This window comes from Podarcis muralis, chromosome 8, assembly GCF_964188315.1.
Source record: "Podarcis muralis chromosome 8, rPodMur119.hap1.1, whole genome shotgun sequence".
Classification (NCBI taxonomy): domain Eukaryota; kingdom Metazoa; phylum Chordata; class Lepidosauria; order Squamata; family Lacertidae; genus Podarcis; species Podarcis muralis.
Window position 1 is genome coordinate 91721906 of NC_135662.1, and position 14830 is coordinate 91736735.

At 53.7% G+C, this 14830-nt stretch overlaps 1 long non-coding RNA gene across 2 annotated transcripts; it reads right to left on the reverse strand.

Moving 5' to 3' along the window:
- Positions 1 to 1792: 1792 nt before the first annotated feature.
- On the reverse strand, positions 1793 to 14583 carry LOC144328770 (uncharacterized). Of its 2 annotated transcripts, none has more exons than XR_013394079.1 (2): positions 14472 to 14583; positions 1793 to 2210 (listed from the first exon to the last, which is right to left on the reverse strand). It is a non-coding gene; the product is annotated as an uncharacterized LOC144328770 (long non-coding RNA). The 2 variants fall into 2 exon arrangements; XR_013394080.1 differs by lacking the exon at positions 14472 to 14583 and adding an exon at positions 14308 to 14454.
- Positions 14584 to 14830: the final 247 nt, after the last annotated feature.

Sequence of the window (14830 nt, forward strand, 5' to 3'; positions counted from 1 at the left end):
ACGAATTCCCCATTTTAGAAATAATAATTGACGTAAAAAACATTTTAAACACTGCATAATGAAACAGGCCCCCTTTGGGCTCCCACACCCTCCTTTTCCCTCCCCGGTTTCAGCCCCAAACCAAGAGCCATTAATCTATCTTTTAGCCTGGTGCCCTTACGTCCGAGGCTCTCAAGTCCTTTTCAGTCCCTCTCGGCCGGCTTCTTTGGAAATCTCTTGTATTAAATCCCCAAATTCGATAAAGGACTTTCTCATTCCTCGCAGTAATTCTTTCAGCCAGGGCTAGTTGTTCAAAGGTGAAGCTCCAATTCTGTTTCTTAAGTTCATACATCCCAACTAGCCCAGCTATCACTCTGGTCGGGTTCAAAATCATCTTGGTAGATCTTCGACTTTCCTTTGTCTTCTGTATCTTTTCGGTCGCCCCTTGTTTAGCAAGTATCATTTCCTCCTTTTCCTTCTTTAATTTCTTTTCTTGTCCAGCTTTTGGTTTCTTTTCTTGTCCGGCTGCCCATGTTTTGAGCATCAAGCCCTTTTCCATCTCAATAGCTACATTTTCTGTTGATTTCGACTTTGTAGGGCTTGTAGACAAAACATGACCTTGCTCATAGATCTCTCGCAGCTTTCCCACGAGAACGACCAGCTCTTGCAACTCAGCTCGTATTTCCCGACCAATCTCCATTCTTGTAATGTCCGTGAATCCCCTCTAGAGGGATTCTAGTTACTTAGTATTCCTTTCACTTCCGAACCAAAAGTCAATTTTGTTTGTAACAGTCTTTATAACAGTCTTTGTAACTTTATAACAAAATAACCGGCTAGAATTAGAACTTTCAGTTTTTTCGAGCTTTGACAGCTAATTTGACAGCTGTCAAAAGCTTCCTGTAAATCCTCAACAGGCTCTTCTCACGGGTTACTCCCGGTCCGGGAAAAGTGGTACTTGATCCAAACACATAAACTCTTGCCCTCCAGCACAATATCTTAGTCTCTTTAAATCCGTGGAATTAATATGTCACCAAAACGTCGCAAACAACTCTTCTCACAACCTTAGTTGGCAGTTCCTTGCTGTTAAACTGTTTACAATGGGGGGGAGATGGACCTCCTCTTTTCACCTCCCCCGCTCGTACCAAATCCAAAATGAAGTAATTTAAATTCAGTTCCAAATTACTCACGGGTTGTTGATTTTGAGTCCGAATTTTAAAAGGAAGAAGCCAGCGCTCTCCGGCAAATGGCATGCGGCTTCACTCGGCAGGGGAAGCAGAGGACTCACAGCACCACACCGCTCCCCGGCACCCGTTCCGTAGCCTTTAAAAAGGCTCCTTCGTGAATCGGGAGGGCGCTAACGGTGCCCGCTGAGTCACCACGTCCACGAGCATTCGCGCCCGTGGTTTTTAAGGGTCCCCGTGTCGCCGGCACGGCAAGACCCAGCCCCCACCGAGCAGATTCCCTCCGGAGCTCGGAGGGAATCCGCCATTAGCCGATCGCGCTAACCCGGAAGTCCTGGAGTCTCCTTCTTTGGAGGTCTTTAAGCAGAGGCTTGACAACCATATGTCAGGAGTGCTCTGATGGTGTTTCCTGCTTGGCAGGGGGTTGGACTCAATGGCCCTTGTGGTCTATTCCAACTCTATGATTCTATGATTCTATGATTCTATAATTTGTAAATCACATTTGCACCCCCAACCCCCCACTCCGGTTTTAGCCTTATTCACTTATTTGGTCTTCTGTTCTTGCTCAAATACTATGTGGTATCTGGCCACCCTACTACAAAGTAGTACTACAAAATCACACATTACAAAGATCACTAATTTTCTATACTGTGTATAGAGATTTATTTATTTGGAACATTTGTGCCTCGCTGTTCAGCCAACAAGGCCACCAGACAACTTAAATGCAATCAAAGCAAGATGGTCCCTACCCACAGGCAAAGGGGGCACGGAGGGAAGAGGAATATCAAATCTCAGTCACAAATCACTAAACAGTTGTTCCTATGTTGACCAGCTGGCACAGTTCAGGGGCTGGAGGTGCCTGAAGGAGCTGGACCTCCAGCAAAGCTCTCCCACTGATGGCTGCCCCAGATAACAGTTGTGGGGAGAGGAGGCCTGAGGGAGCTGTCCTGTCACAGCAGAGCCAGTGGAGGGAGCTCTGCTTCACAGCTCTCACGGAAGTACTGTAGTTTGGATACTACGGGCTCCTCTGCAAAGCTGAAAGCAATTGCTCTGTGAAATAAAAAAAAAATTCAGTGTGTAGAAATCCTTTCACTATGTGTCTGTTTTGTATTTAAAGCTTCACAGCCACCAAGTGCTAATCAGCTTGAAGTCTTTCATAACATTATTGATATAAGTAAAGAAACATCTCATGTGGGAAAAATAGACACAATGTTTCCTTAAGAATTAAAAATTCCAGCACTCTCCATATGCAGCAGAATGAGGTGGCCAAATGGACCATACTACCTCAAGCTACAGGTGAGGAATAACACTTCTATGCGTAAAAACCAAAGCCTAGCACATCATAGAGAAGGTACTTGTCAATTAAAAAAGCTAGCCTTTCCCCTGCTTTGCTGGCTTTCTAGTTGCAGGGAACTTTTAGTGTGTGAAAGCAATTTTCCATTGCTGCTCTTGCAGTTTATTTGACAGTTTCAGATGGCTTTGTGTTGTTGTAAACAAAATCTGCCCTTATTCCTTTATGTATTGGAGAACCTTGTAGGTTCTCCATCGGTAGGAGAAAATAACAGAGGCCAACCAGAGAATATTGAGAAGCAAAGCAGCTAGTAAGCCTGATCTTTATTAAACTGTTGCAACAGGGTGCTCCCCCCACACGCAGGAGAGAGGAGGAGGACCGCAAACAATGTGTGCTTGCCATTTTGAAATTCCCTTCCCTGGAGCTCAAGACCACCCCCACAAACATCATACCTACATCACAGAAAAGGAAAATTTCTACAATAGAAATTTGAATGTTGTTTTTCCTGTCTGCCAGGTTATCTGATAATGCCTTATCTGATTGCCTTTCCTGGTAGTCTGGCCATTCCTTTGAGATGGTAATTACCCAATTCCTGAGACAATGGGAAGCAAAGACAGACCACTGAATACATAACAGTGAAAATACATTATTCCTTTCCACTTGGGATAATCTTGCCATAAATGCCCAAAACTAGCCTGACTAAGGAGTGGTGGAGAGGTATACTTCTGAATATTCAATAATTCTATAACATTTGCAGTATCAGATTGAGGTCTGCTGCTTCACATCAACAACCTGAAAGGATTTACTCCATGACTTTATACTTTCCTTAATGGTAAATATTAAGTAGGGTAGACAAATTGCAACATTGAGCTATTGTAGTTCCCATGCCAATATTGTAGTTCCCCACTTCAAATTCCTTCTTGCTCCCTGTCAGTGGAGGCTCGTCCTTAAGGGGGACTGGGGCACTGCTCCACCAAGCTCAATTGTTTCTTGGCTGTCCTCCAACAGCCTGCTTCTTTCTTACATCCTCTCTAGGGTTGGCATGAGCAGTGAGCTCCTTCCTCCTCAGTCTCAGGGCTGCCTTTGCAGAACTCAACAAGGGGGGAGGGGCATGCCCCACATGCCCCTGTCCAGGGGAGGAGAGGGGCAGGGAAGCTGCTGCTCAGGCTCCTTGAGTGCGCCAGGTCAGACATGACCCGGAGGCGGAGCTGCTGCTGTGACTGGGAGCGAGGTGCACTGCAGCCACCCACCCTCCTGCTCTCTTCCCTGGGTCAGGCCTAACCTAAGGACAGAGCTGTGGCCAGCAGAAGCACAGCAGCTTAGGTCAGCTCCTTCTCACGTGGAGCCAGGCACCAATGAGGGAGCCTGCTGTGGGGGCACCTGTTTGTGCCCCCTGACATAAATTTGTGCCCCCACGGCCCACACATGCTACACTTCTGGGTGGGGACAAAACCAGAGTTACTGTAGTTGGCTTCATCCATGGGCGTAGCCAGGATTTTTGTTAGTGGAGGCAGGCCTTTTGTTAGGGGGTCAGAACCTCAGTTAGCTATGTATTTTTATTTAGTTGGCCCCCCTTGGCCACATCCATGGCTCCATCTATCATAACATTTTGGAAATGCCCTGACCCACCCACCCCAACACTGGTGTTGATTTTCTGAGATATCAGGCGCTCAAGCACAAGTCAAACATAAAGAATCGCTGCTGTTTCTTTTTGTGTAGCCTGTTTAGACTGGAAATTTGCCTCAGTTTTTTATTCTCTAAGGCAGTGTTTCCCAACCGGTGTTCCGCGGCACACTAATGTGCCGCGAGACCTTGCCTGGTGTGCCGTGGGAGGGAGGCGGGCGAGTCGGGCGGCGAGAGGCGGGGCGGCGGCGGCGAGGATCCGCGTCGAGCCGGGGGCGGCTCCGCGGTGGTGGTGCCGAGGTTTCTCTCTCCATTCTCCCCTCACACACACACACAGGAAATAACACAGGATCAGCTGACAGGACCCGGCCAATGGGGCGGCGGCGGGGCAGCGCGCGCAAAAGGGAGGAGCGCGAGACAGCGGACGAGGAGGAGGCCGGCATGTCCGGGCAGCAGCAGCAACAACAGCAGCAGCAACTCCCGGCGACGGCTCCTCAAGCCCCGGGCAACCCTACTCCCTCACTGGCCTCGGCCGCCCTCCTGCTCCACCTGCCGCCGCCTCCCCCGCCGCTGCCGGCCACCTCGGCCCCGCCGCCGCCCCCTCCTCCGCCCGCTATCGCCACCACCACCACAACAGCCGCCGCCGCCTCAGCTGGGCCCATGCCTGCTGGGAGCGGCGGCGGCAGCAGCAGCAGCAGCGCCCCGGCGCCCTTCCCTCACGGCGGCGACCCGGCCCTCCTGGTTCGGGAGGCGGGCGCGAAAGCCCCACCCCTCGGCGCTCGCCAGCTCCGCGCGCGTCCTTGCCTGGGCGAAGGTGCTTCTTGGACGGGAGGCTGCGGCGACCAAAGACCCCGGCGGCTGGCAGGAGGAAGCGGAGGAGGAGCGGGAGGCCGACCCCGAACTCGTGGGAGGAGGCGAGAGAGAGAAGGCGCTTGGGCAGCCACCCCAAGCCGGCGCACGCGGGCGCCCCTTTGGAGCTGCCCACCTGAGCGCACGGGACAGGAGCGGCGATTTGATTCGCGCCAGGCCACGCTTGCTGCGGAGGGAGGAGGAGAGCGGCGCCTTCCAGCCTCGTCTCGCTTCGTGACAGCGCCGACCGAGCCTGAGAGGGAGCAGATCCGAGGGGGATCTCCCCCACCCAGCCACCCCCTCGCCGCCCGCCCTGCTCCTGTCGTGGCAGCTGACGAGCCGACTCGCCCTGACCTGCAGGGTCCCCCACGCTGCCTCCACTCACGGCGGCGACCCGGCCCTGAACGAGCAGGAGAAGGAGCTCAAGCGGCGCCTCAAGCGGCTCTACCCGGCCGTGGACGAGCAGGAGGAGGAGTTGGAGGAGTCCCTCGCTTTGCTGCCTCCTCCTCCCCCACCCCCAAAGCTTGGAGGTTCCCCGGCAAGGGGGAGGGGAAAAAATTGAAACTTACACTTTCGTGTGTCCCTCCCGGCGTGACGCTGCGCGCTGACGTCACGGGGCTGTAATGGTGGTGTGCCTCGAGATTTTTTTCATCAATCAAGTGTGCCTTTGCCCAAAAAAGGTTGGGAAACACTGTTCTAGTGACTAGTCAGTGTTCATAGCAACACTTGCTTTTGTTCCTAGACAAACTGCCCTGAAAGACAGTTACTATGAACTACATGTGTCTTAGACAGGGCAGTTTGTCTAGGAACAAAAGCAAGTGTTGCTATGAACACTGACTAGTCACTAGAACAGTGTTTCCCAACCGGTGTTCCGTGGCACACTAGTGTGCCGCGAGACGTTGCCTGGTGTGCCGCGGGAAAAATTGGCGGGGGGGGGATAAAGGGGGAAAAATTATTCCCCCATCGCCAGGCGTGGGGCTGGGGCGGGGGAAGCCCGAGCTTCCCCCTCCCCCAGAACGGGACCCAGAGCCATGCCGAAGCTGCGCGCAGCTTTGGCATCGCTCTGGGAGCTTGCGGGGCTGGGGGAGGAGGAAGCCCTCCGCCAGCCTCCAAACCATGTCGGGAGACAGCGGGATGGCGCGCTGCGCCTCTCCCGCTGTCCCCCGAAGTTTGCAGGGCTGGCGATGGGGAGGAGCAGGCTTCTCCCCCCGCCAGCCTTCCAGCCAAGTCGGGATGCAGCGGCAAGGGCGCGCTGCGCCTCTCCCGCTGTCCCCCGAGTTTGCAGGGCTGGCGATGGGGAGGAGCAGGCTTCTCCCCCCGCCAGCCTTCCAGCCAAGTCGGGGGGCAGCGGCAAGGGCGCGCCGCGTTTGTCTGCTGTCCCGGACGGCTTTCAAAAGCCTGCCTTCAAAAGCCGTCCAGGACAGCGGAGAAACGCGCTGCATTTCTCCGCTCTCCCGGGAAGGCAGGCAGGGGGGACCAAAGGCTTTCGCCCCCGCCCGCCTTCAGAAGAGGTCAAGGACCTTCAAAAGCCATCCGGGACAGCGGAGAAACGCGCTGCCTTTCTCCGCTCTCCCGGGAAGGCAGGCAGGGGGGAGCAAAGACTTTCGCCCCCGCCCACCTTCAGAAGAGGTCCCCCCTGCCTGCCTTCCCAGGGGCTTTGTCCCCCCTGCCTGCCTTCCCAGGGGCTTTTAAATTGCCCCGGACAGCGGAGAAGTCCTCCGCTGTCCCGGGCGATTTTAAAATGCCGCCCGCCAGCATTTTAAGATTGCCCCGGACAGCGGTCATGACTCCCACCCTGATTTCTCCCCGCAGGTCGAGCGGCACAGGCAGCCCAATGTGTCCAGCCCAGACACACGCCCCGCTTCCCCACTCTAGATCCTGAATGCGACCAAGTGCTCTGGACTCCCGAGCAGGGTGGGAAAGAGGACTCGCATCTGGTAGCCTCCGGGCTCCTCGCCTGCTCGAGGGATGGCATTGCAGGCAAGCTGCCGGCCGTCGCCATCGCCGCCCCCTCATGCGAGTGGACCTGCCCGGAGTGGTGGGCCGGGGGAGGCTCGCTCTCTGTGGGGATGTGGCCCGCACGCGCGGCCCCGCTTCCTCCTGCCCAGGGCTGAGCTCCTTACCCGCCATCTCGGTCTCGCGCACGCGGATCCCACTTATTCTGAAGCTCGCACCACTAGCCGGGGCTCTCACACCGTGCCAGGGCGAGGCGGCGCGGCCCACTGACGTCATCGCGGCTCGCCGCCGCCCTCGACTTCCCTGTTCCCTCCCCTCCCTCGGGTCGCCGTGGTTACCGAGGACTGCAAGCTGCTTGGGCGAGCGTGGGGCATTAAGTGGGAGAAGGAAAATTAAAATTAAAACTCGCCTGAAGGCCGCCTCTCCGGATACAGTGGTGCCTCGCAAGACGAAATTAATTCGTTCCGCAAGTCTCTTCGTCTTGCGAGTTTTTCGTCTTGCGATGCACGGTTTCCCATAGGAATGCATTGAAAATCAATTAATGCGTTCCTAGGGAAACCGCCTTCAGACCAGGTCCGGGGACAGTCTGTCCCCCGACCTCTTCTGAAGGCTGGGGGGGGGGACAAGGGCTTTTCTTCCCACCCCCAGCATTTTAAAAAACCCCGGGACAGCGGAGGACTTCTCCGCTGTCCGGGGCAATCTTAAAATGCTGGCGGGCGGCATTTTAAAATCGCCCGGGACAGCGGAGGACTTCTCCGCTGTCCGGGGCAATTTAAAAGCCCCTGGGAAGGCAGGCAGGGGGGACAAAGATTTTCGCCCCCCGCCCGCCTTCAGAAGAGGTCCTGGACCTCTTCTGAAGGTGGGCGGGGGCGAAAGTCTTTGCTCCCCCCTGCCTGCCTTCCCGGGAGAGCGGAGAAAGGCAGCGCGTTTCTCCGCTGTCCCGGATGGCTTTTGAAGGTCCTTGACCTCTTCTGAAGGCGGGTGGGGGCGAAAGCCTTTGGTCCCCCCTGCCTGCCTTCCCGGGAGAGCGGAGAAATGCAGCGCGTTTCTCCGCTGTCCTGGACGGCTTTTGAAGGCAGGCTTTTGAAAGCCGTCCGGGACAGCGGACAAACGCGGCACGCCCTTGCCGCTGCCCCCCGACTTGGCTGGAAGGCTGGCGGGGGGAGAAGCCTGCTCCTCCCCATCGCCAGCCCCGCAAACTCAGGGGACAGCGGGAGAGGCGCAGCGCGCCCTTGCCGCTGCCCCCCGACTTGGCTGGAAGGCTGGCGGGGGGAGAAGCCTGCTCCTCCCCATCGCCAGCCCTGCAAACTCGGGGGACAGCGGGAGAGGCGCAGCGCGCCCTTGCCGCTGCCTCCCGACTTGGCTGGAAGGCTGGCGGGGGGAGAAGCCTGCTCCTCCCCATCGCCAGCCCTGCAAACTCGGGGGACAGCGGGAGAGGCGCAGCGCGCCATCCCGCTGTCTCCCGACATGGTTTGGAGGCTGGCGGAGGGCTTCCTCCTCCCCCAGCCCCGCAAGCTCCCAGAGCGATGCCAAAGCTGCGCGCAGCTTCGGCATGGCTCTGGGTCCCGTTCTGGGGGAGGGGGAAGCTCGGGCTTCCCCCGCCCCAGCCCCACGCCTGGCGATGGGGGAATAATTTTTTCCCCTTTATCCCCACCCCCCGCCAATTTTTCCCGCGGCACACCAGGCAACGTCTCGCAGCACACTAGTGTGCCGCGGAACACCGGTTGGGAAACACTGTTCTAGTGACTAGTCAGTGTTCATAGCAACACTTGCTTTTGTTCCTAGACAAACTGCCCTGTCTAAGACACATGTAGTTCATAGTAACTGTCTTTCAGGGCAGTTTGTCTAGGAACAAAAGCAAGTGTTGCTATGAACACTGACTAGTCACTAGAACAGTGTTTCCCAACCTTTTTTGGGCAAAGGCACACTTGATTGATGAAAAAAATCTCGAGGCACACCACCATTACAGCCCCGTGACGTCAGCGCGCAGCGTCACGCCGGGAGGGACACACGAAAGTGTAAGTTTCAATTTTTTCCCCTCCCCCTTGCCGGGGAACCTCCAAGCTTTGGGGGTGGGGGGGAGGAGGCAGCAAAGCGAGGGACTGAGGGACTCCTCCAACTCCTCCTCCTGCTCGTCCACGGCCGGGTAGAGCCGCTTGAGGCGCCGCTTGAGCTCCTTCTCCTGCTCGTTCAGGGCCGGGTCGCCGCCGTGAGCGGAGGCGGCGTGGGGGACCCCGCAGGTCAGGGCGAGTCGGCTCGTCAGCTGCCACGACAGGAGCAGGGCGGGCGGCGAGGGGGTGGCTGGGTGGGGGAGATCCCCCTCGGATCTGCTCCCTCTCAGGCTCGGTCGGCGCTGTCACGAAGCGAGACGAGGCTGGAAGGCGCCGCTCTCCTCCTCCCTCCGCAGCAAGCGTGGCCTGGCGCGAATCAAATCGCCGCTCCTGTCCCGTGCGCTCAGGTGGGCAGCTCCAAAGGGGCGCCCGCGTGCGCCGGCTTGGGGTGGCTGCCCAAGCGCCTTCTCTCTCTCGCCTCCTCCCACGAGTTCGGGGTCAGCCTCCCGCTCCTCCTCCGCTTCCTCCTGCCAGCCGCCGGGGTCTTTGGTCGCCGCAGCCTCCCGTCCAAGAAGCACCTTCGCCCAGGCAAGGACACGCGCGGAGCTGGCGAGCGCCGAGGGGTGGGGCTTTCGCGCCCGCCTCCCGAACCAGGAGGGCCGGGTCGCCGCCGTGAGGGAAGGGCGCCGGGGCGCTGCTGCTGCTGCTGCCGCCGCCGCTCCCAGCAGGCATGGGCCCAGCTGAGGCGGCGGCGGCTGTTGTGGTGGTGGTGGCGATAGCGGGCGGAGGAGGGGGCGGCGGCGGGGCCGAGGTGGCCGGCGGCGGCGGGGGAGGCGGGTGGAGCAGGAGGGCGGCCGAGGCCAGTGCGGGAGTAGGGTTGCCCGGGGCTTGAGGAGCCGTCGCCGGGAGTTGCTGCTGCTGTTGTTGCTGCTGCTGCCCGGACATGCCGGCCTCCTCCTCGTCCGCTGTCTTGCGCTCCTCCCTTTTGCGCGCGCTGCCCCGCCGCCGCCCCATTGGCCGGGTCCTGTCAGCTGATCCTGTGTTATTTCCTGTGTGTGTGTGTGAGGGGAGAATGGAGAGAGAAACCTCGGCACCACCACCGCGGAGCCGCCCCCGGCTCGACGCGGATCCTCGCCGCCGCCGCCCCGCCTCTCGCCGCCTGACTCGCCCGCCTCCCTCCCACGGCACACCAGGCAAGGTCTCGCGGCACATTAGTGTGCCGCGGAACACCGGTTGGGAAACACTGCACTAGAATAATAAGATGAAAGCTGGAGGTGGGGTTCGGGGTGGGGTTAGTCTTTCTTACAAACATGTAAGTACTGTATGGATGCCAAGCAGAAGAAGAAGACAAGCGTTTCTGTGGGGGAGGGAGTTTATTGACTGCTCAGATATAAGACTCACAACATCATTTTATAACCAAAGAAAGTGCCTTTATGTGACCATTAAATCAAATCAACTGGAATTACCCGTATATTCACAGAAAGCCTTTAGCAGAATCATTTCCTGTCCTCTGAATCCAACTGGAAGTGTTGGGCGAGCCGACTGCATAATCAAAAAGGCCAGTAAGTTACTGTGAGACAAACAGAGGAAGCTGTGTTCCTTTTCAAATCTGTCTGTCAACAGTCACACACACCAAGCAAAAGCCACCCATAACAGACGTTTTCCTTGATAAATGGGAGAACTGTCTGATAATCAACAACCATATAATTTTATCCAGTAGTATTAGTTTGATCTGACGGAAACTGCACATTTCCCGAGAAGCACTGAAAGAATGCTTCATTTAACTACAAACCCCCAAATCTGGGATCCCATCAAAACTAATGTTTGGTAAAAGTTTTGCAGCAAAACCCCCACATTTTGTAACACCCCATAAACAGAGTAATTGATACATCAAACCGGGGTTCATAATTAATATCAAAAACCCATCATTGTCCGGTTCACTCCAAACTGGTGCCAAAGTCTGGCAAAAGTTTTGTAGCATTTTGCCAGACATTGTAGAATTTTTTTAGCATTTTGCCCGACAAACCAAGTAAGTGACAGGGGTCATAAGGTCACCCCAAAACCCAACATTGCCTGATTCACTCCAAATCAAGGCCAAAGTCTGGCAAAATGTTTGCAGTAAAAACCGCATGTTTTGCAGTGCCCCCCAAACGGAGTGGTTCCTAGCACATCAGGAGGAAGAGTCAAGACAACCAAAAGTGGATAAATAGGTTGTATTTATTAAATATAACAACTTGAGGATCGGCAAAACTAGTCAGATTCGACCAATGTAACCAAATCAAATTGTCTGGGCAGGTGTGCTTGTTCACCTCCACCCACAAACACACAAGTGCTCAAACAGAGCTCTTTGCAGATCCTTAAGAACCCAACCCAAATCAGAAAGATGTCACAACCCAAATCAGAAAGATGCATACCACCAGGTCTATACAACTGTTGGGCACAGAACATAATTCTGCCATGAGGGATATAAGCACCCACATTTTCAAACACAAACATCGTTGTAGAATGATTAGCTTTGTGTCTTGCCCATCCACCTTCTTAGGAAGGCTGCCCCCACTCCATAAGCACCTCTACAACATTCCAAACCAAACTATGATAAGCTCAGGGATGAGGAAGCACAGCTGATGGAGATATTTAGTGATCTCAACTGAATTTACCTCACCAGATTGTTATCCCCAAGATGGACGACCAGAATGTCAGGGTTAGGGTTAGGGCTAGGGCAGGGGATAGGTGGACGTTCAGGGTTAGGGTTAGTGCCTGGGGGGTTTTTCCCCATGCTTTTTAAGCTTCTAATGATATTGCTTCATTTTTATGAAACTGGATAATTCCCAAAAGTAAGCAGACTACCTGAAACGTAGCAAAACTAAGAGAAATGTTGTCAGGGGCTCAGGAGCAGAGGCACAGGGGAGAGAGGAAATGGAGAGCGAAGGGGAGGAATCTGAGGGCAGCGGAGGGCAGAATGACAGTGACCCGAGAGATTCCATGAGCCTCTCCAGTGAATCAGAAGATTCCCAGAAGGGGGCGCCGATGGCCAGGGCAAGGGGGGTCCCAGGGGGGACACACCAGAAGCAGGGGGCCAGCGGAGACTCCCAGAGCAGTAGCTGGAAATCAGGACCAGCTTCCCCACCGGAGCGTAGTGGGGGGGAAGAGTCCCATAGGTCAGGGCCAACGTCTCCTCCAGCAAGCAGGGAGGAGGAGTCAAGCCCAGCTAGCATTCCCGAAGAGGGGAGCAGTGACAGGAGCAGCATAACGGTCAGAAGGAAGGTGGCAGGCTGGGCGCGCGCGCCATGTTCAAATGTGCAGGCGAGCGGGACAGCAGGAAACCAGGATTGGGAACCAGGTCCTAAAGCTCGCAGGAGGGAGAGGGAGGACTCGGGAGAGTCAGTGTCGGAAGAGTCTAGAAAGGGGAAAGCCCCGACGGACAGGCGGACCCAGAGGAAAAGGGAGCAGAGGAAGAGGTGGAGCAAGGCTAGGGTCTTGAACTGGTGCCTGGGGGGAGGAGATTCAGATGGAGCTTTGGCGGTCTAGGTTCAAGACGTAGAGCTGCGCGCCGTGGCTGTAAATGAGAGACTGAACTTTAATAAAGACTATTTAATATAACAACGGACTGGCGTTGGTCCTCTGTGAGCTGGGACCTGAGGCAGCCCTGACAAATGTGAAAACCAAAAGTGAGATACCAGAAACCCAACAAGGAAGGAATTCATGAAAAAGGAAAATTGCCAGACAGAGACTTCAATCAAATCATTACCAAATTCACCAGAATCCCAAAACCAATTGAAAAGAAGCAGAAATGTGAGAAGCAGAAGAAATACCACCAGAAACCCCCAACAAGAGGGAAAAAGTAAATTGCGCAGAAACCCCAAAGCCAGTTAAACCTTAGTTTTGCATGGTGTGGGGTGATTTCGCTTTTCCCTGAGATGTTTACTGCGTGGGTTTCTTGTGGTTCTATTCAACTGGTTTTCTCATCTTTTGTGGATGTGGTTTGTTTCTGTTGTTTCTTGTTTGTTTTGGGGATTATGTTGAATTTTTTCTGTGGTTTTCGTTTCATAGATTCTTTTATATAAATTACGATTGTGAAATATACTCAGAGTCTTGTATGTATTTCATGCTCTTTATTGCCCCCGCCCCCCAACCTCATGCTTTTATATACATTATTTACACAATGAGTACCGTCTGACTGGCTAACTCTGCTTCCCTCTTGGAGCCTGATTGGCCTGCAGGAAAAGACCAATCTGTTGTTGCATTCTAGGATCCAAGGTTAGTACATAACAGATTGGGTGCTGGATTGATGGTGAGTTTGCTTCCTTTCTAGGTTTTTTGGGTTTTGCACCTTTGAGAATATTAATTTGTATGAGATCTGATAATCCCAAGAATAAAAGGAAAACCACCAGAAATGAAGCAAAACCACCAGAAATGACCATTCCAACAATGAAGTCAACCACTAAAAACACAAAAACCTACTGAAAAGAAGCAGAAGAACCATGTAAAAGCAACATCAATGGAAACTGGCAAAGAAGCCAACTAAAATCCCAAACAAAGCAGATTCACCAGAAACCCCCAAAGCATTCAAAAGTATTACCACCAGAATGCAAAAACAAGAAAACTTCTCAAAAGAAGCAATAAAGCAAAAGTCCAAAAAACAAGCTAAACCAATGGAAAAGAAATGAAGCCAGCTGCAAACGAAGCACATTCACCAGAAACCCAAGACTAAGTGAAAACTAGTATGCTATGTTGGTTAATTTCTGTTGCTTGAAGTGCTTTTGGACTCCCATAAATTGCATGCTTGTTGAGTTTCTGGTTTTGCTTTTTAAAAACTGGTTTCCAGTTTCTTGTGGCCTTGCTTTGTAATTGGTGGCTTTACTGCTTCTTTTTTGTTTTCTGCTGGTTTGTTTAATTTGGGGTGGTTTTGCTTTTTTTTTTGCATTTAATTGTTTTGCTTCTTTTACTTTGAATGGTTCTGCGGTTTTGGGTGAGATTGTTTCTTTTCCATTCATTTGGCTTGGTTTTCATGTCTCCTGGTTTTGCCTCATTTTGGGAATATTTCTTGGTTTTTGTGCTTCTGGTGGTATTTCTTCAATTTTATGACATAACCAAGCCAAAACACCAGAAACACAGAAACAAATCATAAAGAAGCAGAGGGTTACAGTGAGAGTTGGGTTTGAGTTAGAATAGGATTAGGAGTTAGAGTTGGGGTTGAGTTACGGTAAGAGAAGAACAGCAGAAGGAGAAATTTAATTTTATTACTTAGGGTTAGGGTTAAATTAGCAATATAATTTTATTATTTATACTCCACCCAAGTCACTAGTGGCCGCTTTCAATAAAAAGTAAAAACATGAGCGCACTCTAAGTGAATGCTCATGAATGTAGAAACTCTTACTTCCCATAGGATTCCCAAAGAAGACCTGGGAATTGTAGCTCTGAGCTTCTTTGCAGAGGGTTGGACTAGATGACCCTTGGGTTCCCCTTCCATCTCTACTAGGATGCTCCCTGTCTCACTCTCACTCTCACACACTCCTCCTCTCCTTTTCATGGCAGTTTCACCTTTTTCTGCACTCCTAGTTCGGAAGGGCGGAAGAGGCTGTGCTGCCGCCATGTTGGGCGAGGGCAGGGGGTACCGGAAGGACGTGCCACCGGAGGAGAGGCATGAGCACAGGAAGGGGATGGAAACGGGCGGAAAAGCTGTGCTGCCGCCATGTTTGGCGAGGGTAGGATTACCGGAAGGAGGTGCCAGCGGAGGAGAGGCAAGAGGACAGGAAAAGGAGAGGAAAGGGCGGAAGAGGCTGTACTGCCGCCATGTTTGGCGAGGGTAGGATTACCGGAAGGAGGTGCCAGCGGAGGAGAGGCAAGAGGACAGGAAGGGGAGAAGAAAGGGCGGAAGAGGCTGTGCTGCCGCCATGTTT